This window comes from Mustela erminea, chromosome 5 (genome assembly GCF_009829155.1).
Source record: "Mustela erminea isolate mMusErm1 chromosome 5, mMusErm1.Pri, whole genome shotgun sequence".
Lineage (NCBI taxonomy): Eukaryota > Metazoa > Chordata > Mammalia > Carnivora > Mustelidae > Mustela > Mustela erminea.
Genome location: NC_045618.1, coordinates 126,177,914 through 126,196,816, shown reverse-complemented (window position 1 = coordinate 126,196,816; position 18,903 = coordinate 126,177,914). Strand labels below are relative to the sequence as shown.

The 18,903-nt window shown below is 41.6% G+C and overlaps 1 long non-coding RNA gene across 3 annotated transcripts in view; it reads left to right on the top strand.

Annotated features, from left to right (window-relative positions):
• The window catches only part of LOC116591665, a 145,863-nt gene that overhangs the window by 115,146 nt on the left and 11,814 nt on the right, over window positions 1-18,903 (top strand). The window contains exons 7-10 of one of the 3 annotated variants that reach the window (XR_004286097.1): window positions 11,380-11,501; window positions 13,704-14,031; window positions 15,252-15,289; window positions 17,328-17,406. The exons of 1 other annotated variant lie outside the window; for it this stretch is intronic. This is a non-coding gene — a long non-coding RNA (uncharacterized LOC116591665). Of the gene's footprint in view, window positions 1-1,582; window positions 1,823-11,379; window positions 11,502-13,703; window positions 14,032-15,251; window positions 15,290-17,327; window positions 17,407-18,903 lie in introns of those variants that run through there. One more of the 3 variants, XR_004286100.1, reaches the window with a different exon arrangement.

Here is an 18,903-nt window from a genome sequence, read left to right as displayed (position 1 = left end):
AGAGAAAGATGATTAAGTCTCACAAGAGGCATGAAATGGCCTGCAGCTAAAGGAGAAAGTTTAGGGTGGACATTTTGAAAGATGAAGAGTAAGAGCGATTAGGCAGTGGAATGGAAGTGCCATCACGGCGGTGAGCCGCGGAAAGGTTAGATAAGATATTAACATTAATGAGGTATAGCACAGCCCTGGAGAATAAAGGAGCCTTGACTAAAAGGAGGAGGGCGGGAGGGAATGAGAACAGCCCGCTGACAGCCCACGCTCTCCTCCGGGCTTCCGAAGTTACCGTTTTTTGAGAGAGCAGGACATCTGGATTGCAGTCCCGGGCCGCTGTGCTGTTATAAAGCTGATTCTTCATTTCTTCCACAAATACCTTTTTTTTTTTTTTGGTTCCTGGTGCATGCTGGGCAGTGCGTGGGGCTCCAAGAAGATAGCTATGTAAAGATGCCTGCTGAATGATCCCGGAAGCTCCTAGCTTCTCCTCCTCCAGTGGGAGGCACTAGACCGAAACACAATTTCTATTTCTTCCTTCCTTCCTTCCTTCCTTCCTTTTTTTCTTTCGATTTATTTATTCATTTTAGAGAGAGAGGGAGAGAAAGAGAGGGCGAGCATGAACAGGGGAAGGGGCAAAGGGAGAGAGAGACTCTCCAGCCGACTCCCCACTGAGCATGGAGCCCCATGAGGGGTCCTGATCTCACAACCCTGAGATCATGACTTGAGTGAGATCAAGAGTCACAGGCTTAATTGACTGAGCCACCCAGGCAAGTTCCCCCAAACACAATTTCTTGAGGGACAGCGTCCCTACTCTCAGCAGCCTACATCTACCTTCTCCCAAGGCAGCTGGCACTCAGACAATCCTTTGCAGGTGCCCCCTCCCTTTCCCTGCTGCCCGGGACCTACTTCCTGTCTCTGTGTTCTTGGCTGGTGAAGCTGCTTTCCTGCCTGCACTGTAAGAACAGAGAGTTGCAGGAGCATACGTGTCCCTCCACAACAGAAATATTTGTGTCCACAAGCCTCCCCTTCCCTGGGGCATGCTTTCTGAGAGATGCTGAGAAAATGACAATAAACTTCTTTTGGAGGAGCCTCTGCTTGCAAGTTCCCCAATAAAGTTCATCCCTCAATTCTAGCTACATGATCTGGCGTTTGACCTCTCCCTCCTTGGCCATAGCTCCATAACCACTTAGTGGAATTGGACCAGCAGGTAGGTTTTTTGGCTGGTGCCTGTTTTAGAAGAAAGTGAATTGAATGCCGCTATGTGGTCATTTGCTGCTCTGGTCTCAGATTCCCCCTCTCCCCCCCACAGCGTTACTGCCTGGCCCCTGGTTGCACTTGAATTTGCCTTACTCGTGATGTGTTCCAGACGTGTGATGTGTTCCAGAAGGGGAGGCACAGGGACCGTGGGAACATGGAAGAGGGGGACAGAACCTGTGGGACTTCAGAAGAAATGGTGTTGAAACTAAGACATGAAGGATGAGAAGGTGTTAACTGGGTCAAGGTGGGGATGGAGTGGGCAAGGAGGTGAGAGTGTTTCAGGTAAAGGGGTCCATGAGGAAGGCCCTAACAAGAAAGACTTGGTGTCTTGTAGGAGTGGAAAGTTCAGCATGTCTGGAGAGGTGAGCCCAGAGGATCTGCGGTTTGAAGAGTTTTTCTTGGATTTGTGACGAATTGCTCCAGAGTCGTTCCTGCCTCCCCCTGTGCTCAACATTTGGGGGAGCTCAGACTGCAATTAAGGACAGAATCCGTGTATAGCCTGGAAACAGAAGAAAACCGATGGCAACAGAACCTTTATTTCTTCATTCTTTTTTTTTTCTTTTTAAAGGCCAGTTTGCTTCTCTCTGTTAAATATTGACATAATAACAACTAAATAACTTGAAAAAAGATCGTGAACTACTGGGCCCTTTCTCTTTTATCTTCTTTATATTTCCCCCACTCTTCTTTTATCCCTCGCTGCCTTCTGTTGTTTTCTTTCCAAAGGAGGACTTAGCTATACAACTAATAAAATTATTCATTGCATGTAATTTTGTCTTCAGTGGTTTGGAAATCTGAGGAAGAGCATAGGTCCCTAGAGAAATCCTAATATATGTCATGGGAAGATAAGACCTGTGAGGACAAACAGGAGGGAAGACTAGAGGCTTACTTGCTCTGTAGAAGGTTCCCTTACTTGAGGTCTAGTTAGGATTTCTCTTGAAAACACATATACAATGGGTTGTGTCTGCTTGGCTCTATAAAAGGTTGGATTTCCTTCTGTCTTTGCAATCTCTTGTTGAATTGCCTGTAACCTACTTCCCATTCTGGCTTAATGCTCATTCAAGAATTAGAAGTGATTTCCTTTTCTACTACCTTTGTGGAGAGGATTTCTGGGTTGGAAGAAGATTTTGTTTTTTAAATCGTATTGCCCCCACAGACCCTGAAGAGGGTAAGGTTTTGTGTGTCCTTTCCCAAAGCCATCCAGTGGCCTTCCAGGGGAACCTCGTACTTTGAGACCCACTAGCTCTCAGTCGCTGTGCCTGATAGGAGTTCTCTTTGACAGATGGAAAGCCAGCCTTTTCAAATTTTCCCAGGTGGACCGGGCACTGTTTGCGTTCAAAAGTTCTCAGCGAGACTTTCATTTTAAATTCATAAAACTTATCAGCCAACCTCCAACAATTGTTTAATAAAAAGCAATTAGCCAGCCAAAAATATAATGGCTTTTATGTCAAAATATGCTGGAGACAGCTGCTAAGCGGGCCACTGGCAGCCCCTGGGCCATATGCCGTGAGTCCTAGGCATATGCACAGCCAGGCACAACAGCACAGAGCATATTGGGAGTAATAAACCCAGCCCCCAACCTTCCTCCCTCTCCCTTCCCCCAACTCCCCACGCCAGAGAAACTGACAGCAGGGAATTCTCTGGAGTAAACTGCTGCAGTCAAGATTCACAAAACTCATTTATTAGGCGAGGATCTAATCTGGCAGTAGATGCAGAGAGCCCTAGCTCCCTAGCCTGGTTTGGATAAAATCCATGCAAACCTTATTGCATTGCAGCAAAACGATTAAAAGAAAAGAAAAGAAAAAAAACCCAACCTGCCTCCATGAAACAACTAACTCAACAGCACTCATCAAGAAAATTGAACTCAGATTATAGACTTTTCTTTTATCTATCTGTTTGCTTCTCCCAATCTAATATTCTCTGGGAAAAAGTTTCTAGAGTTTGTGAAGAGTTTCTTCCTTGTGAAGATAGTTTCATGCTTCACAGCATTCTCTGACATAGTCACGTTTGTCCTGCTTCGCTCCCCAGGAAATGGTCCAAGGACCGAGATACTGGTGGTGGCCCCACGCATCTTTTTTGTCAACAGAAATCCAGATATGTATTTATTTTAATCAGAGGGGAGGGAGAAAAAGGAAACTCTCCCGAAGTTTTTTTTTTTTTTTTTTTTTTGCTGACAAGAAAGGCCATATTTTCATCAAAAACATGTTTATTTTGAGAACAAAGCATGGGCAAGTCACCTTTTGTTTACAGAGAGCTTTTCCATCCCAGAGGACATCCTGGTTTGTAAACACTCTGAAGCTGTTTTTAGAGCATTCACGTTGCCTGTCTCCTTAAGGACAGATCCTGAGGGCTGCTCTGTACTCTTGCTTTCTGGCCATGTTGCAGTGCCAGCAACTGCTTATTCTATAGTTAAGAAAATGTGTCATGCTTTTGAGGATAATTGGATTTCCCCCCATAAACATATTAAATAGCAGAGTGTAGGCAATAGAGTTCCAGAATAACCCTTGAAAAGGGGGCAGCACAGACCTAGGAATCTCCAGATTCTTCAAACTTCAACTCATTCTTCTATCTTCTCTCTTCCCCTCAAGAAAATTTTCCGCAGAGTTGCAACGAATACTATTGAAGGTCTCCCAAGAACACCCCCGCCCCTCAGTTTCAATAACTTGTGAGGAGGACTCGCAGGACTCTGCACATGGCGGCATTCACAGCTAAGATTTATTGCGGTGGAAGGTTACAAAGCAAAATGAGCGAAGGGAAAAAGGCATGTGGTGCGAAGTCTGGAGGACACCAGGCGCAAGCCTCTCCCAGTGGGGTCATTTGGGAGGATCTTAATTCCCGCCCCCCCCCCCCCCCGCCCCCGCCCAGCAACAAATCGTAACAACACGTGTGAAACATTGTCTTCCAGGGAAGCTTCTTAGAGTCTCTATGTCTAAGGTTTGTAATTGAGGGCAGGTCCTCTAGACATCCTCTGCTTGGCAGGTTAAAGTTCCAGACTCCCAGCATAAAAACAGGTGTTGAGAAGAAACGATCCTTTGTTCAGGTGCAGTGAGCCATTCTTACCAGCCTTGGAAACTGTGGGGATCCTACCCCATTGGACTTCCTGGATATCAGTCAATGGTCAGCCTTGAAGCAGGCCTTTCCAAGGGCAGCAGCCTCGCTTGTGCACAGTTGACTATGTTGTGGACTGATCCTTCCAGCCTTATTTCTTTCCTACCTCATCCACCTGCAGGGAGCTTTGATGCACACTGTGGGTGCTCCTGGGGAGGGGCAAGAGGTGGATTGATAGGTGGTAAAAGTGAAAGGTTTGGTAGGGGGACCTGGGTGGCTCAGTTGGTTAAGTGTCTGCCTTTGGCTCAGGTCATGATCCTGGGGTCCTGGGATTGAGCCCCGCATTAGGCTCCCTGCTCAGCGGGGAGCCTGCTTCTCCCTCTCCTACTTCCCCTACCTGGGCTCTGTCTCTCTGTCAAAGAAATAAATAAAAATCTTTAGAAGTGAAAGGCATGGCTTGAACTCTCAATGGAGGTACAGTTTAATAAGGATTCTAAGAAAGACAACATGGTGAACCTTCAAAAGCGGGCATTTTAGGATTTGCCAGACCCAGGTTCAAATCCTGCTTACTTTTCCTATAGAATTTTAAAATTTCAAATCTTTCTGGTCTGTTCTTAGGGGTAATCCACCAACTCTCTCATGCTCATGGATAAGCATGAGTTGGATATTTGGTAGGAAATAGGATAACCTTTATTTCAGGGGAAATATATCAAATATCATATACCATGGGAACGGCCTGTAGGCCTGCAAGTCAGTAGGTAAATAAAAATGAAGCTTATATTTCTTTTTCTTTCTTTCTTTCTCCCTTCCTTCCTTCCTTCCTTCCTTTCTTTTTTTCTCTTTCTTTCTTTCTTAAGTAAGCTCTATGCCCAGCATGGAGCCCAATACAGGGTTTGAACTCATGACCCTGAGATCAAGACCTGAGCTGAGATCAAGAGTCGGATGATTTACCTACTGAGCCACTCAAGTGCCCCAAAAATGAAATTAATATTTCTGAACATAAGTCCAATGCTTTAACTTTGGGTTGGGATTCTCATTCAATCTTTTTTTAAATAGTTATTTCTGAGCACTTCGTGTACATATGCCTGAGCATGCTCGGGGGAGCTCCAGGATGTTAGAGATGGGGTCAGTGCTCTCAGGATGCTTATCGCCCAGTGTGGGACCTCATGGAACACAAGAGAAGTTCTAAAGGAGGCAGCAGATGGATTCATGACAGATCTCTTTAGCTCTAGAATTATAAAAGGTTAATGAAAGTGAGATATAGAAAGTAACTCACCATTAATGTATCACCTTTGAATTTAGCTCCTCTCATTAGATTTTTTTTCAAATTGTTGTTAGAGTTTTAGATTATATCATCTTCTAAGCCAGTAAGTCAAACAAACTAGAACTCTTGTGAAACGACAACCTTGATTTACTTGTCTGGAGTGTTCATCCAGGTAACACGAGTTTGATTTCCGCCCTCCATTTCTCTAGCCTACGGGGGTCTTATCTTCCTTGCTCATCTATAGAAATAAAGTCACCATTCTCTTTAACCCTTTCTAAGCTTTGTTCAAGTCCTTAATTGCTCATGAAGCATGAAAACCAGAATAGCAAATATGTCCTCGAGTCAGGCTCTCTGTGGCTTTGCACAGTGCTTTGTTCATTTCATGGAGGGAATCTGACACTTACTTGGTCTTTGTTTTCAGGACTGCCAGGATTCTTTCTCATGCACCCGACTAGTTGTCCTGGCTAGTTGTCCTGGCCTGCGGGTCTCTGTTTCAATCCATGGCCTCATGTTTAAATACACAGAGCTATATACTTCTAGAGCTTTGTTCTCATTATACAAAAGGCTTTTAATCAATCAGCTCTTGATCTTAGAATCATCTTAGAACAGAGGCCAGATCACACAGTGATTGAGAGTGTGGATTCTTTACCCTCAGTGCCTGGTTCTAAGCCCACCTCAGACACCGAGCAGCTGTGACACATTGGACAGTTTACTTAATCTCTGCCTCAGTTTCCTCATCTATAAGATGAGGCACAAAATACTATTACCAGTCTTAGGATTAAATATGAATATTTTTGACATGCTTCAAGCAGTGTCTGACACTATATTATTACTATTACTTTTAAGATTTTACTTACTTAGGTAAAGAGAGAGACCACAAGCAGCAGGAGCGGCAGAAGGAGGGGGAGATGTAGGCTCCCCACTGAGCAGGGAGTCCAATGTGGGACTCCATCCCTGGACCCTGGGATCATGGCCTGAGCTGAAGGCTTAACCATTTGAGCCACCCAGGTGCCTCATGTTATGTTTGATAAATACAGAAATTAGAAAAAGAGTCTTACTCTGTATTACAGTGTCTCTTAGATTCCTTCTTTGGATTACAAATAATTGCTTTGAGTTGTGTTTTTCTTTCTTTCTTTTTTTTTTTTTAAAGATTTTATTTATTTATTTGACAGAGAGAGAGATCACAAGTAGACAGAGAGGCAGGCAGAGAGAGGAGGAAGCAGGCTCCCCGCTGAGCAGAGAGCCCAATGCGAGGCTCGATCCCAGGACCCTGGGATCATGACCTGAGCCGAAGGCAGAGCTACCCAGGCACTCCGAATTGTGTCTTTCTTGATAAATGAGGAATTGAAACAGACTATTATAGAGATCCAGTCTTCTCACAGGTTCATGTTTTTTAGTCTGTGGCCTAGTTTCCCATGTTAGAAATCTAATTTATGCTAGAACAGAACCAGAAATGAGAACTTCTGCTGAAAGAAGACCTCATTACCTTATGATTAACAGAAGAGAAGATACTGCCAGTTCCCTTTTTCCTTCTGGTTAAAATGTGGTTACAAATCTCCTAGCCTGATATATTCTGCACTAACATTTTGAATTCATTCTTCCCACCGAATGAGACAATTGAGGCAGAAACATTAGTTTGAGTGGACACGTAGGTCAATATTGCTCTAAGAAAAGGGCCTTTGAGTGTTCAGAGGCAGAGCATAGTACACAAAAACAAAGCAAAATAAAACAAAACTGAAAAAACCCAAAATGAAAAATTCTCTTGAAATGAGAACACAAAAATAAAGCTCAGCACTCAGTAGGTTCTAAGCAAATGCTAACTCCTTTTTCTCACTTTGCTTGGCTGCCAGAACCAATTTCTTCCTTCTCAATATTTATATTGACCTTTCTTTCCCTTTAGTCAGAAAAACACAAAGGTTTTTTTTTTTGGTATTTTTTTTTTTTTTTTTAAGGCTCATACCATAAACTGTGTGATGTTTAGCTTTTGCAGAGGTGTGAAGAAGTCCTGCTGTGAAAAGTGGAGTAAGATTTTTTTTTTTCTTGGGTGGAAGCCCAGAAAATGTTAGACAAGCCAAGGTGAAGAGTCTTGCTGATTAATGACGGCGTTGATGCATGTGTGTATGTTTATGGGTGTGAATGTGTATGTCTAGGTTCTAGAACCATTTTGGCAGGGAGATATGAGAACCCACAGAAAGGAATTAATCCAAAATGTTAGATGGCAAAATGGTGTGATCCACCCCACAAGACCCAATGCGTGATTTCCTTCTTCACATTCTATGTAGACTGGAGTTAGCGATCTTTAAATTTTCCAAGTTGGAAATGCACAATCCAATTAAAAGAGCATTTTGTGAGTTAAGCAGGCATATCATGACCATTGCTCTGGCCAAAGTATAGACCAGGCCTTAATTCCTCAACTCTTGCAGGGTTTTAAGAACTTAAAAGAAGCATAGAATCTCTTATCCATGGAAGTTTCGTGCCACTGGGAGTGCCCATAAGAGAGACGGTGTGTGGTTGGACAGGTTTCTTATTTTAAAGATGCTACTCTGACTTCTGTCCGCTACCTACACAGCCTTAAACAGGAATGTGATAAAACAAAAAGCTTCAACAATAAGTATTCAACATAATAATCCTTTGTTCATAAAAGATTGTTAAAGGTGGTGATACGTGTAAATGTAAAGCCTCAGAGATAACTATTGATAAAAAGTAGACTTTTTGGCTTTCTTTCCAACCTCTTCTAGGAAAAGCTTCTTTCAAAGACAAAAGCTGCACCGTGGACACTCCTGGTGGGGACCCGGATGAGTGGGTCCCTCTTCCCTAGTGAGGAGAAGTGGGGGCTTTTGAAGAGTTGATGTCAGCCCCTGCTGCAAGCCTGCACGTTTGACAGGGAAAGCCGTGGGCTGGAGGCTGGTGGCGGCTGCAGCCCGCGCCAGGCCTCTAGCAGGCTTGTTACATTATCCTCACCAGCTTCCCTGGGAAGAGAAAAAACAAATTTTTTCTCTAATGGCTCAGATTGTCTTCGATACTTAGCAGCAGGAGTTTCTGACAACTTTGTTCTCTCAGATTTTAGGGATTTAAAGAGAAACAAAATATCACACACTTGCAACTGGCGCAGGAAGACGCCAACGTCTACCTCATTAGTGAATGGAAAACAGTGGCCCCTTTGGGTTGGATCAGGAGGTCAGTGTGTATATGACTGAAAGGCCCTATTTATTAACCAAATACCCATTACATGGGTCAAGTCCAAGGCCAGCCTGATGAGTAGGCAACTCCTCATATGGTTTCATTTCGGGGAATGAAATACCACTCCCTTGATTCTCCAAATGGGAAATATGGCTCCTGTGTGCCCACTGATGCCTGAAATGTCTTTTATAGGAAAAAGGCCTTTCATTTAGAAGTCTGTAATAAGGTTCATAATGAAAGTACCTTAGGTGTGACTTCAGAAAATACTGAGGTGTGAGTGCCTGGAGTCTGGATTCTTGAGCGTGCATTTAATGATTAAGGGAAGAAAGATCCTTTTGCTTGGATGGGAAGAAAGAGAAATTAACAGGGAGGGAAGAGGGAAGAGGGAAGAGGGAAGCAGAAAGGGAAGACCAGAGAGTGGCAAGCTTCCTGTATTTGTTGGTTCACTTTCGAAATGAGATAGAAAGCACTTAAGTGTCTGATGCATAGCAAGCTCTCAATGTTTATTATTCTGATTTTAAGTTGTGGCAGGTTCAGGACTGGTTATGCCATTTTGGAGATAAATCTGTAGAGTCCCCGCTCTGAAGCTACCATGCTTTGTGCATAAAATCAAGGCCCTCAAAAATCACTCTCATTCCATTTTCTTGATCCTCTCCCTATCATAACATTTTCTCTTTGCATTACTCCTCAGTCCTTCGCTTATGGGGGGGGGACTCTAAAGGAGTCTTAATAGGCTTTATGTCAAGAAGAGGGGGTTGCAATCAGAGGCATATCTAAACTAACTTCTGGCATTTAACCATATACCTTATGTCTGTGTCACAGTTCATGTCTCATCTTCCCTAATGTTATTAAAGGGTACTTGATGGCTACCTTTCTAGTTATGGGACCCCGTGACTGTAATCATCCACTCTGATGGCTCATATCCAGGCACATCATGAGCGTGCAGCTTTTCCAACTATCCCAGCTTGCAGCACGTGGTTCATCTGAACCACTCGGATGGTACCAATTGCCATGACGTCTCACTTGGCATTCATCTATAAATGCCTCATCAACGAAACTTGTATTTTCTTCTAGTTTTATCATTAACATATACATGTTATGTTATATATAACATATATCAACACCAATACATAGCCTGTTTTTATCGCTCTAACTAGACTGCACTTCTTGTTAAGGTCCAGGTGGTGGACAGTTTTTGAGATAACCTCCAATGTGCCTCATATCCCCATAGTCATGTCCTTGCATAATCCCGTCTCCCTACCTATTACTTGTTTTTAATGAATATAATAAGACAAAAGTATTAGGATGTCACTTCCAAGATTGGGTTGCAAAAAGTTCCTAACTTCTGTCCGCTTCTGTTCTCTCTGGCTCATTCTTCCTTGTTCCACGTGGTGGAAGTCAGTCGCCATGTTGTGAGCTGTGCTCTGGCCAGGAGCTGAGGCAAGCCTCTGGTCAATAGCCAGAGAAAAAAATGGGGCCCTCAGCTTAACCACTTGTGAGGAACTGAGTTTTAACAGTAATTGCCTGAGTGAGCTTACCAGCAGCTTCTCTCTCAGGAGAGAGAGAATGTGAACCTTCACATGAGAAGGCAGCCCTGGTTGACACATTGGTGGCAGCCTTGTGAGAGGCCTACAAGCAGAAGTGCCCAGGGAAGCCATGAAGAAATTTCTGATCGACAGAAACTGTGAGGTAATATGTTTGCTGTTTCATGTTGTTGATTTTTGGAGTAATTTGTTGCACAGCAATAGATAATAAATATAGTCCAGTTATGTAGTTCATCTCTGCTCTAATTCTCTCAGTCTGGAACAAACACCTAGAATATTGGAGAAATATGCTTTGAGCTACTTGAGGAACGTTTATTTTCTTTCCCTCTCAGGTGGGAGAGGGAGATAGGTGAAAACTATGATTTGGTCCTAAAACACCTGGCCGCCTTAATCGCAGTCTTGGTGTATGAAGCCAGAGGGTCAGTTAACAGGAATAGCAACTGTATCACGTGGACCATCCAAAGATCTAAGTGACACTGAAAATCGAGGTTTAGAGACAGCATAAGAAAGTCAGAATGAAAACACCTAAACTTGAGGAACGGCAAAGCAGGTGAGTGGGAGGTGGTTTGGAGACCTTCCATTTCTAGAGCTGGAGTGAGGGGAGCTCATGGAAGTATGTGCAGAGAATGGAAGCTGTGGTGGATCCCTTTAGAGAGGGGGTTGCAAATACCGATGCCGAAGGTACCAGGAAACGAGTGGCATGGGACACGCGGAGGCTCGGGGAACTGGAGAGGGCAAGCTAGTTTCAGGCGGGTATAACGGATGTTGTAGTGCTCTACCCAGATCCTCATCCTCAAGGACAGTGCGCCCTGGAAATGTTGACTGTTAATGGTTGACAGCGGCATTCTTTGAGCACTGCCCTCAGCCACAGGGAAGTACCTCATCCAAGGTTATGCCCTGTCCCTGGGGAGGCTTGTGGCCAAATTCTGGCAGATGAGGGAGCACAAGTTGGTTGACTCCTGTGCCTCAGGGTGCAGCAATCCTAAAGGTCTGTTTCCACTCCAGAGATCCTGCATAGGATTGCCCTGAGGCCTCAGAAACAAACGCCTTATGGGCCACTTTTCCTTCTGCCAGATTCTTTCTTTCTTACTTTCTCAGTGAGTACCTCCAGGAAACCCATTGCTCACAACACCCCATCTCAAGCTAAGACAATCAAGACAAGACAAGGGGTAGCAACTAGCCAGCTCTAGATGCGGTGTACAAGCTGGAAATGCAAATGTGTAAGTGAAATACTCCAATCTTCCTTTCTGTATTGGCAAGTAATTCCACTTTTAAGAAAAGAGTGACCTCTGAAGTGAGACAAAACACATTTCTGGGCCAGGTTTAGCTAAAGGGACACAAGTTTGAGACAGGTATATATTACTATATAATATAAGTTATTAATATATAATAACATATTAAGTTCATGAACTTATTGAAAATTCAAATAAGTTGAATATATATTTTTGAAGATTTTATTTATTTATTTGTGAGACAGAGAGGAGAGAGAGCAGGAGCAGGGCAGAAGGGTGGAGGGGAGGGGGGCCAGAACGGAGGGAGAAGCTGACTCCGTGGAGTCTGATGCGGGGCTTGATTCCAGTCCTGGAACCATGACCTGAGTCAAAGATAGATGCTTAACTGACTGAGCCTCCCAGGCAACCCTGAAGTTTGATAATATATATATATATATATTATATATATGATTATATATATACACACACACATACACACACATAATACACATAATATATATACATACATATACATATATGTATTTTGTGTATATATATATATATATATATATATATATATATATATATATAGCATATCTGTTAACATAAGTCCACCATTTGCTTAAGAGAAGAACTGAATGTTTTGTGTGTAGGTGAGGAAGGAGAAAGTGCAGGGAGCTTAGTTTCCCCTGTCCTCAGTACCGTGTAACTCATGTGACACTTACATTGTAGCAAGTACCATGTAACTTTAGTAATACCTCATTCTTTCCCTCCCTTCAAAGTGTGCCAAAGAAGTCAATTTCTTGATTTTTGAGAGTATTAGGGGTAGAAGTTCTCTTCTGTCATCATGTTTTTGCACCCTTCCTAAAGGGGTCAGATGCTAAGAGCGACCATACATTTACCCGATTTTACACCTGCTCTCCCAGTGCAATTATTAATATCCATCAGTGTGTCCCAGTGTTAATACATTTTGTCTCTTTGATGGGGAAACCATGTACTGTTACCTCTCAGGGCATCATTTTTCTTCCGTGAATAAAATTTTTGGACTTCTAGGATAATTAAGATATACTGCCTTCTAAAAAATGAAATTCATTAAAAGTAACATTTTTTTCTCTTGCAAGTTGAAATCATTCTCAATGTCCCAGTGTAGCAATTTGACCCAATACTACTTTTCAAGGGAATAGTTTTCACACTCACTTCACAGTTTAAACCAATTTGATTTCACTACTAATTTGCCTTATTTTAAGTTGGACATGCTAAAGTAGTTCAGGCTGCTTCCAAACACTGACTGCCTCATTAGCTGATAGCTGTAGTCTAATGACTTTCGGAGCAAATGAGAGCCTCCAAGGCGGTGGACATCGGTGGAAACAGCTCTTTGCAAACTGAAAGAGAGGATGTCAAAATCGGATTTAATTCTACCCTTTGTTAGCTTTGGGGTAGTTAGCATTTATTTAAATGAAATTGTAATTATTTTCTGATGGATGGGAAATCCCTGGGCAAATAGACTGAAGCCATCACACTGTCCATCACATATTTGAGTAAGTATATAACAAAAGAAACCTTTTCTGTTAGAAGGTTCACCATAATTTTCTAAGCTCAGCTATAAAGATAGATGTCAATGTAAACTTTTATGTGTGTGTATAGATACATAGACATCCCCCATATCTGTGTATGGGTACCTCCACCATATATGTAAATGTGCATTGAAAATAAATACATGCATTAAAAAACATAGCTCCTTTCCCTTTCCCTAAAATATAGGTTAGGCTATTTGGTTATGATAAAAGCTTGAGGCTCACTCAGCCTAACTCAAGGACCAAGGTGAGAATGAGAGAGATGGAAATCTTTTTTTTTTTTTTTAAGATTTTATTTTTAAGTAATCTCTTTACCTGATGTGGGGCTTGAACTTACAACCCTGAGATCAAGAGTCTCATGCTCCACTGACTGAGCCAGCCAGGCGCCCCCGAGATGGAAATCTTTCACGGAGGAAAGGAGCCAAGATTTACATAGAGGCCACCCAAGGTTCTAAAAGTAATTCAGGATCAAAGCAGTTACTCTTAGTGGCTCATCTAAACTTGATCCTCACCCCATCCTTCTTTATTTATAAAGCTTCACTTTTTTCCCCCCATGAAAACTAGACAACTTCACGACCTCAGAAGATAAATCATATTTTGTGTAAGGCAGGAAGCATAATCTAATTCCCTTTGCTAGGGCTTGCTTTAGGGGTGAGCAGGAAAACAGAATCCAGGCAATGATGCACAGAAGAAAATCTCTTGTGGTGATGTGGGAAAGATTTTGCTCTCAGGTAAGACAAGAGACGGTGGTGAAGCCGGTTCTCTTTTTCTGCCATCAAGTGGTATGAAAGGGTTTTATGATTAGAGAGCTATGGCAGCCATCTTGAAAGCATGAGACTAAAAGAGATGAAGAACCAATATGCTGAGGAGAGACTTTAGAAGAACAGAAAAGAACCTAGGTCCTTGACAGTGTTGCTAAACACTTCTCCCAAGCCTAGACCACCTAACTCCAGACTTTCCATCATGTGAGAAAGTGAAATGTCTTTATTGCTTGAGCCATTCTTGGTTTGGTAGTCTATTCTTGCAATCCAAAGCATCTCTGGCAATGTCCAGGGGGGCTCTCATGAAAAGGTTATCTTGTTGTCTGCCCAGTACCAGGATTTTGTGGGTATTTATCTCTATATATTCAGGGTGACTTTAATGAGAATCAGAGGAGCTTTCGCAGCACCAGTGTTCAGAGCTCTCCAGAGTAGATTTCTTCCCGACTATGCTTCATGATTGACCGATGTTGCAGCATTCCCTTTGACCTACTGAAGGTTTGTCAGTTAGACAGAGGTCTAAGTGATAACCTGAAAACCTTCTTCTTTGGTCCATTTGGACTTCATACTTCCTTTAGTTGATTATTCATGCGATTCACAAAAATTTATTGAGCACTTGATATGCATGAGGTTTGGGAAATTAGTGTGAAATACAGAAATGTTCCCTGCCTTCTTGGAATTTACATTCTAGTCAGATTATGCAATTTCTGTATTCATTTCGCCTTTTGACACAGAATTCCAGAGATATCAAAGACGTTGAGCTTGTAGAATAGGGCGTGGAAACCTCTCAGGATGAATGTATATCTTTTTGAAAATGAAGAAGATGGTAACTGGCAACTTCTTTTGTATTCTTTTTTTTTTCTTTTTCTGTCTTTCTTTTTTCTTTTCTTTTCTTTCTTTCTTTCTTTCTTTCTTTCTTTCTTTCTTTCTTTCTTTCTTTGTTATATTTGAAAGAGTTGAGACAACAGTGAAATACTGCATTGAGATTTTAATGTTCCTACTTAAGCCATATTTAGAATGTCTAGTCTGGAACCGGGATATGGTTACCCTTTGTAGGTTACTAATCTGGATTTTCAGAATATAAAAACAAACAAACCAACATATAATCAACCTTCAGCTATCATCTTAGTATTTGGAAATAATCCAGACACCAAAGTGGTTAGTAATAAGTTTTAACAAGGGTCTTCCTGCTTTTATGTTGGTGTTGAATCAGTTGCAAGTTCTAGGATCCCAGGACTTCCATTTGGGATGAAACTAGGAAGTAGCTGTGCTTTGAATGGTTTCTCTATATTCACATGTGGGCAAGAACATTAAATTTGAGAGTTCTTGCCAAATAATAAATGCATCCAATAATCACATCCAGTTTATCTGTATTTTTTTGTGTGTCCTTTTTGTTGGATGGGGACATTATTACTTCTTGCCCTCAGGCAGATTCTCTTCATCATGAAGTGAATGCATTGAGCTGGTGAGTTCTTAGTAATTGCTTATTTATCTCCCCTCATATCTTGGGCCCTTATAGGGTGGGGTTATTCAACTGTCCAAGATTAATAGTTACAGCAAACCTCAAGTCAAACAAGGATAGATCTCTATTTGATGGCTGAGTGTGGTGGTTTTGGTATTCTAGGGAACAAAAATTATAATCCCTTATAGGTTATATTTATGGAAATTTAGTTGATGGTGTTTGATTTCTTTTTTGCTTTTTCACAGTCTCTCCTTTCATTCTCTATTAGTTGGAATTCTAATGAATGTTATCTTCAAAAGCCCCTTTGGCAAAATTTCTTTATGAGATAAAGCTTTTATTTTCTAGGCTAGCTCTCTATATACGTAATGCCAACCCAGAATAGCAATCATCCTTACCTATCCCCTATCCCATCTTTAAATCTCAAAATTAAACCTCTTGGTCACCTTCTCCCATCATTGCCAGATTTAAAAATCTGTATTGCAGAGGTAGTGCCTGGAGTTGGTGACCATAACCTTGACCCATTACTTATTTTAAGAATCAAATTATATTCTGGATCTTGGCCTAGCACAATGGCTTGAAGGCCTATAAGTCAGACTGTATTTTTTTTCCCCCCAACTTTTTTTCTTGGATAACATTTTTATTTATTCATAGTTTGTGTTTCAAAGAAATTTGCTTCATTAAAAATATTCAGTTTATCAGTTAGAGGCAATGGGGCAGAAAATAGATCAGTCCTGTGATGAACCGTTTGCTACACATGTAGTTATAAAAATCTTTAAGGTGATTTGAAACAGGAAACCGAGTAACAGACTGCACTGCTGTCAGCTATGTCTCAGAACCAGACCCACAGGTGGAGGATAGTGGAAAATATTTTATATCATTAAACTGTCCTTTCCATTTCTATAGTATGTACCCTGGGTACAAAACAAAATCATATCTATATATGAGCAATGTATGTTTTGCCAGACTTTTAATAGCTTTGATCAACCAGGAATGTACCTTCCATTATGTATTAATTATATGAATTAATTATTCAGCATTTGGGTTTGGTAATAATTTGATGCTTAGACTTAAAATAACAAGGACTGTTGGCCTACTTATGGCTTTGAAGAGTAGAAGCCAATTTGGAATAATAGTATAGACTTCTTAATTTTAAAATATGCATATTTCTAATGTGGAAATTTGTAATTCTTCAAGCAAAATTGAGAACTGAGTTGAGATGATCTGATTACAAGGCTATTAGGCTTCTTCTCTATTCCCTGAAGCCTCTTCCCCTTCTCAATTACTCCCTGCTGCTAATAAGGTGCTGGGGCTGAATAGCATTGCCTCCTAGGCAGACCTGAGACCTTGGAGTAAACCCAGCTCCTTGCTCGCCTCCATTCCTCCCTCTCCCTCTCACAGTGACCTGGTCTGGGCAGAGGTTGCTAACCTGGCTCGCTAGCCAGTCTCTTTCCCCACCCCTGTCTCTGGGTCTGGCTATCCGCTCCCCTCCCCCCAAACAGTGGAGAAGATGGAGCTGACATGTAGCTCTACAGAGAAGCTTTATCTTTTAGATCCTTCCTTATTTGTCTTGATTCTTTGTTCCCTTTTTATCAATTAGACAAGAGTTTGACAGTTTGATCCTCTATCCTCTCTTTTTCCCCCACATCAAAAACCCCATGTACTGGGACACCTGGGTGGCTCAGTGGGTTAAGCCTCTGCCTTCCGCTCAGGTCATGATCTCAGGGTCCTGGGATCGAGTCCCGCATCGGGCTCTCTGCTCAGTGGGGAGTCTGCTTCCCCTTCCCTCTCTGCCTGCCTCTCTGCCTGCCTCTCTGCCTACTTGTGATCTCTCTCTGTCAAATAAATAAGTAAAATCTTTAAAAAACCAAACCAAAAAACCAAACAAAACTCATATACATTCCCTATCCCCACTGCTAAATCTTAGTGCAAACACCTTATTTCATGCTTCCTGTGGTTTTACACTGTCTTGATACTTCTTTGTTTTCTGGACTTAAGTTGCTTTTCTTCATAAATAAGAAAACAGTATGTTTCATTCTATTAGTAGTTTCTCTGAAGATGTATGGAGCCAAAAAATATTTTCCCTAGGAATGTAATGATGAAACTCCTGCCTTCCGGGGAAGGTGAGTCACATACTCTTCTCTCTCTCACTGCTGCAACCTTCAGCCCTCTGTATTCTGCTCTGTAACAGGCCCAGTCACTTTTGTACAATTGTTTTCTGTTTAGTACTTTCAAACTTGCTTCCTTGAATGTCAGTGATTACCACTTCTGCTTTGTTTTCTTTTCCTAAGAACCCTTTGCCTGTGACTTTATAAGGTACAGTTTCACAGAACTTGAACATTCACGTACAGTGCAATGCACACAGATCGTAGGTACATGGTTCAAAGTGCTTAGCAAGTGCCCATGCTCTTACCAAGTGCAGAGCCTCATCTCAGGAAGGTACCTTGTGCTCCCTTCCCGTCAGTCCCTACCCTTTATTCCAAAGACAGCCGATGTTCTCATTTCTTTAATCACAGATAGTTTTGTTAACTAGAACATGTGTCTGGTTTCTTTCTCAGAAAGAAGCTTCATCCATGTAGCCCGAATCAGTAAATTAGTAATTCATTTCTTTCCTTTGCCACGTAGCATCCCATGTGCGACTCACTCACGATTTGTCAATTCTCTATTGATGGACATTTGGTGTGTTACCAGCTTTTGGCTATCATAAATGAAATTCCTGTGAACATTCATTTCAAAGTCTTTTTTTTTTTTTTTGGACATACACTTTCATTTTCTTTCTTGGGTAAATACCCAAGAGTGGAAATGGAAATGCTTCTTCATAGAGTAGATGTGTGTTGAACTTTATGGGAAACTTCTGGAATGATTCTCACAGTGATTTTACCATCCTCCCTACCCCCAATGTTTCCTTACTGACACTGGACTATGTCAGTCTTTTTGATCTTAGCCATTCTAATCGGTGTGTGGCAGTATCTCTTTGTGGACCTCCTTCAGCTTTTCCTAGTGACTAATTATGAAGAGAACTTTCTCATGAGCTTATTGACAATTTGATATCTTCCTTTGTGGAAGGCCTATTCTTTTCTCATGATTAAAACCATACTTTTGTCTTTATTGAATTGTAGGAATTATTTATGATTCTAGATATTAGCCCTTTGTCAGTACTGCATGTATTCTTTCCCACTTTGTGGCTTGCTTATTAATTTCTCAATGATGTTGGAGTGCCTAGGTGATGCAGTTGGTGAAGCAAAGAACTCTTGATTGTTGGCTCAGATCACGATCTCACAGTGGTGGGATCAAGACCCATGTTGGGCTCTGCGGGGAAGTCTGCTTCTCTGCCTCTGCCCCTCCTCTGACTCTCTAAAATAATATATAAATTTAAAAAAATTTTCTCAATGATGTCTTGTTGAGCAGAAGCTTTTGATTTTGACAGATCATTTTATCAATTTTTCTTTCTCTGTGAGTGCTATACCTTTATTTAAAATTTCTGTTTTCTGCTTTGTTTTATGTATTTTGTTCGCTGTTCTTTACCTATTCTTACAGTGTCTTTTGATAAGAAAATGTATGTGGCTTACATTTAATTTAAGAATTGAAAACCTTAGCTTTGTTCTTTCCATCTTACTTTG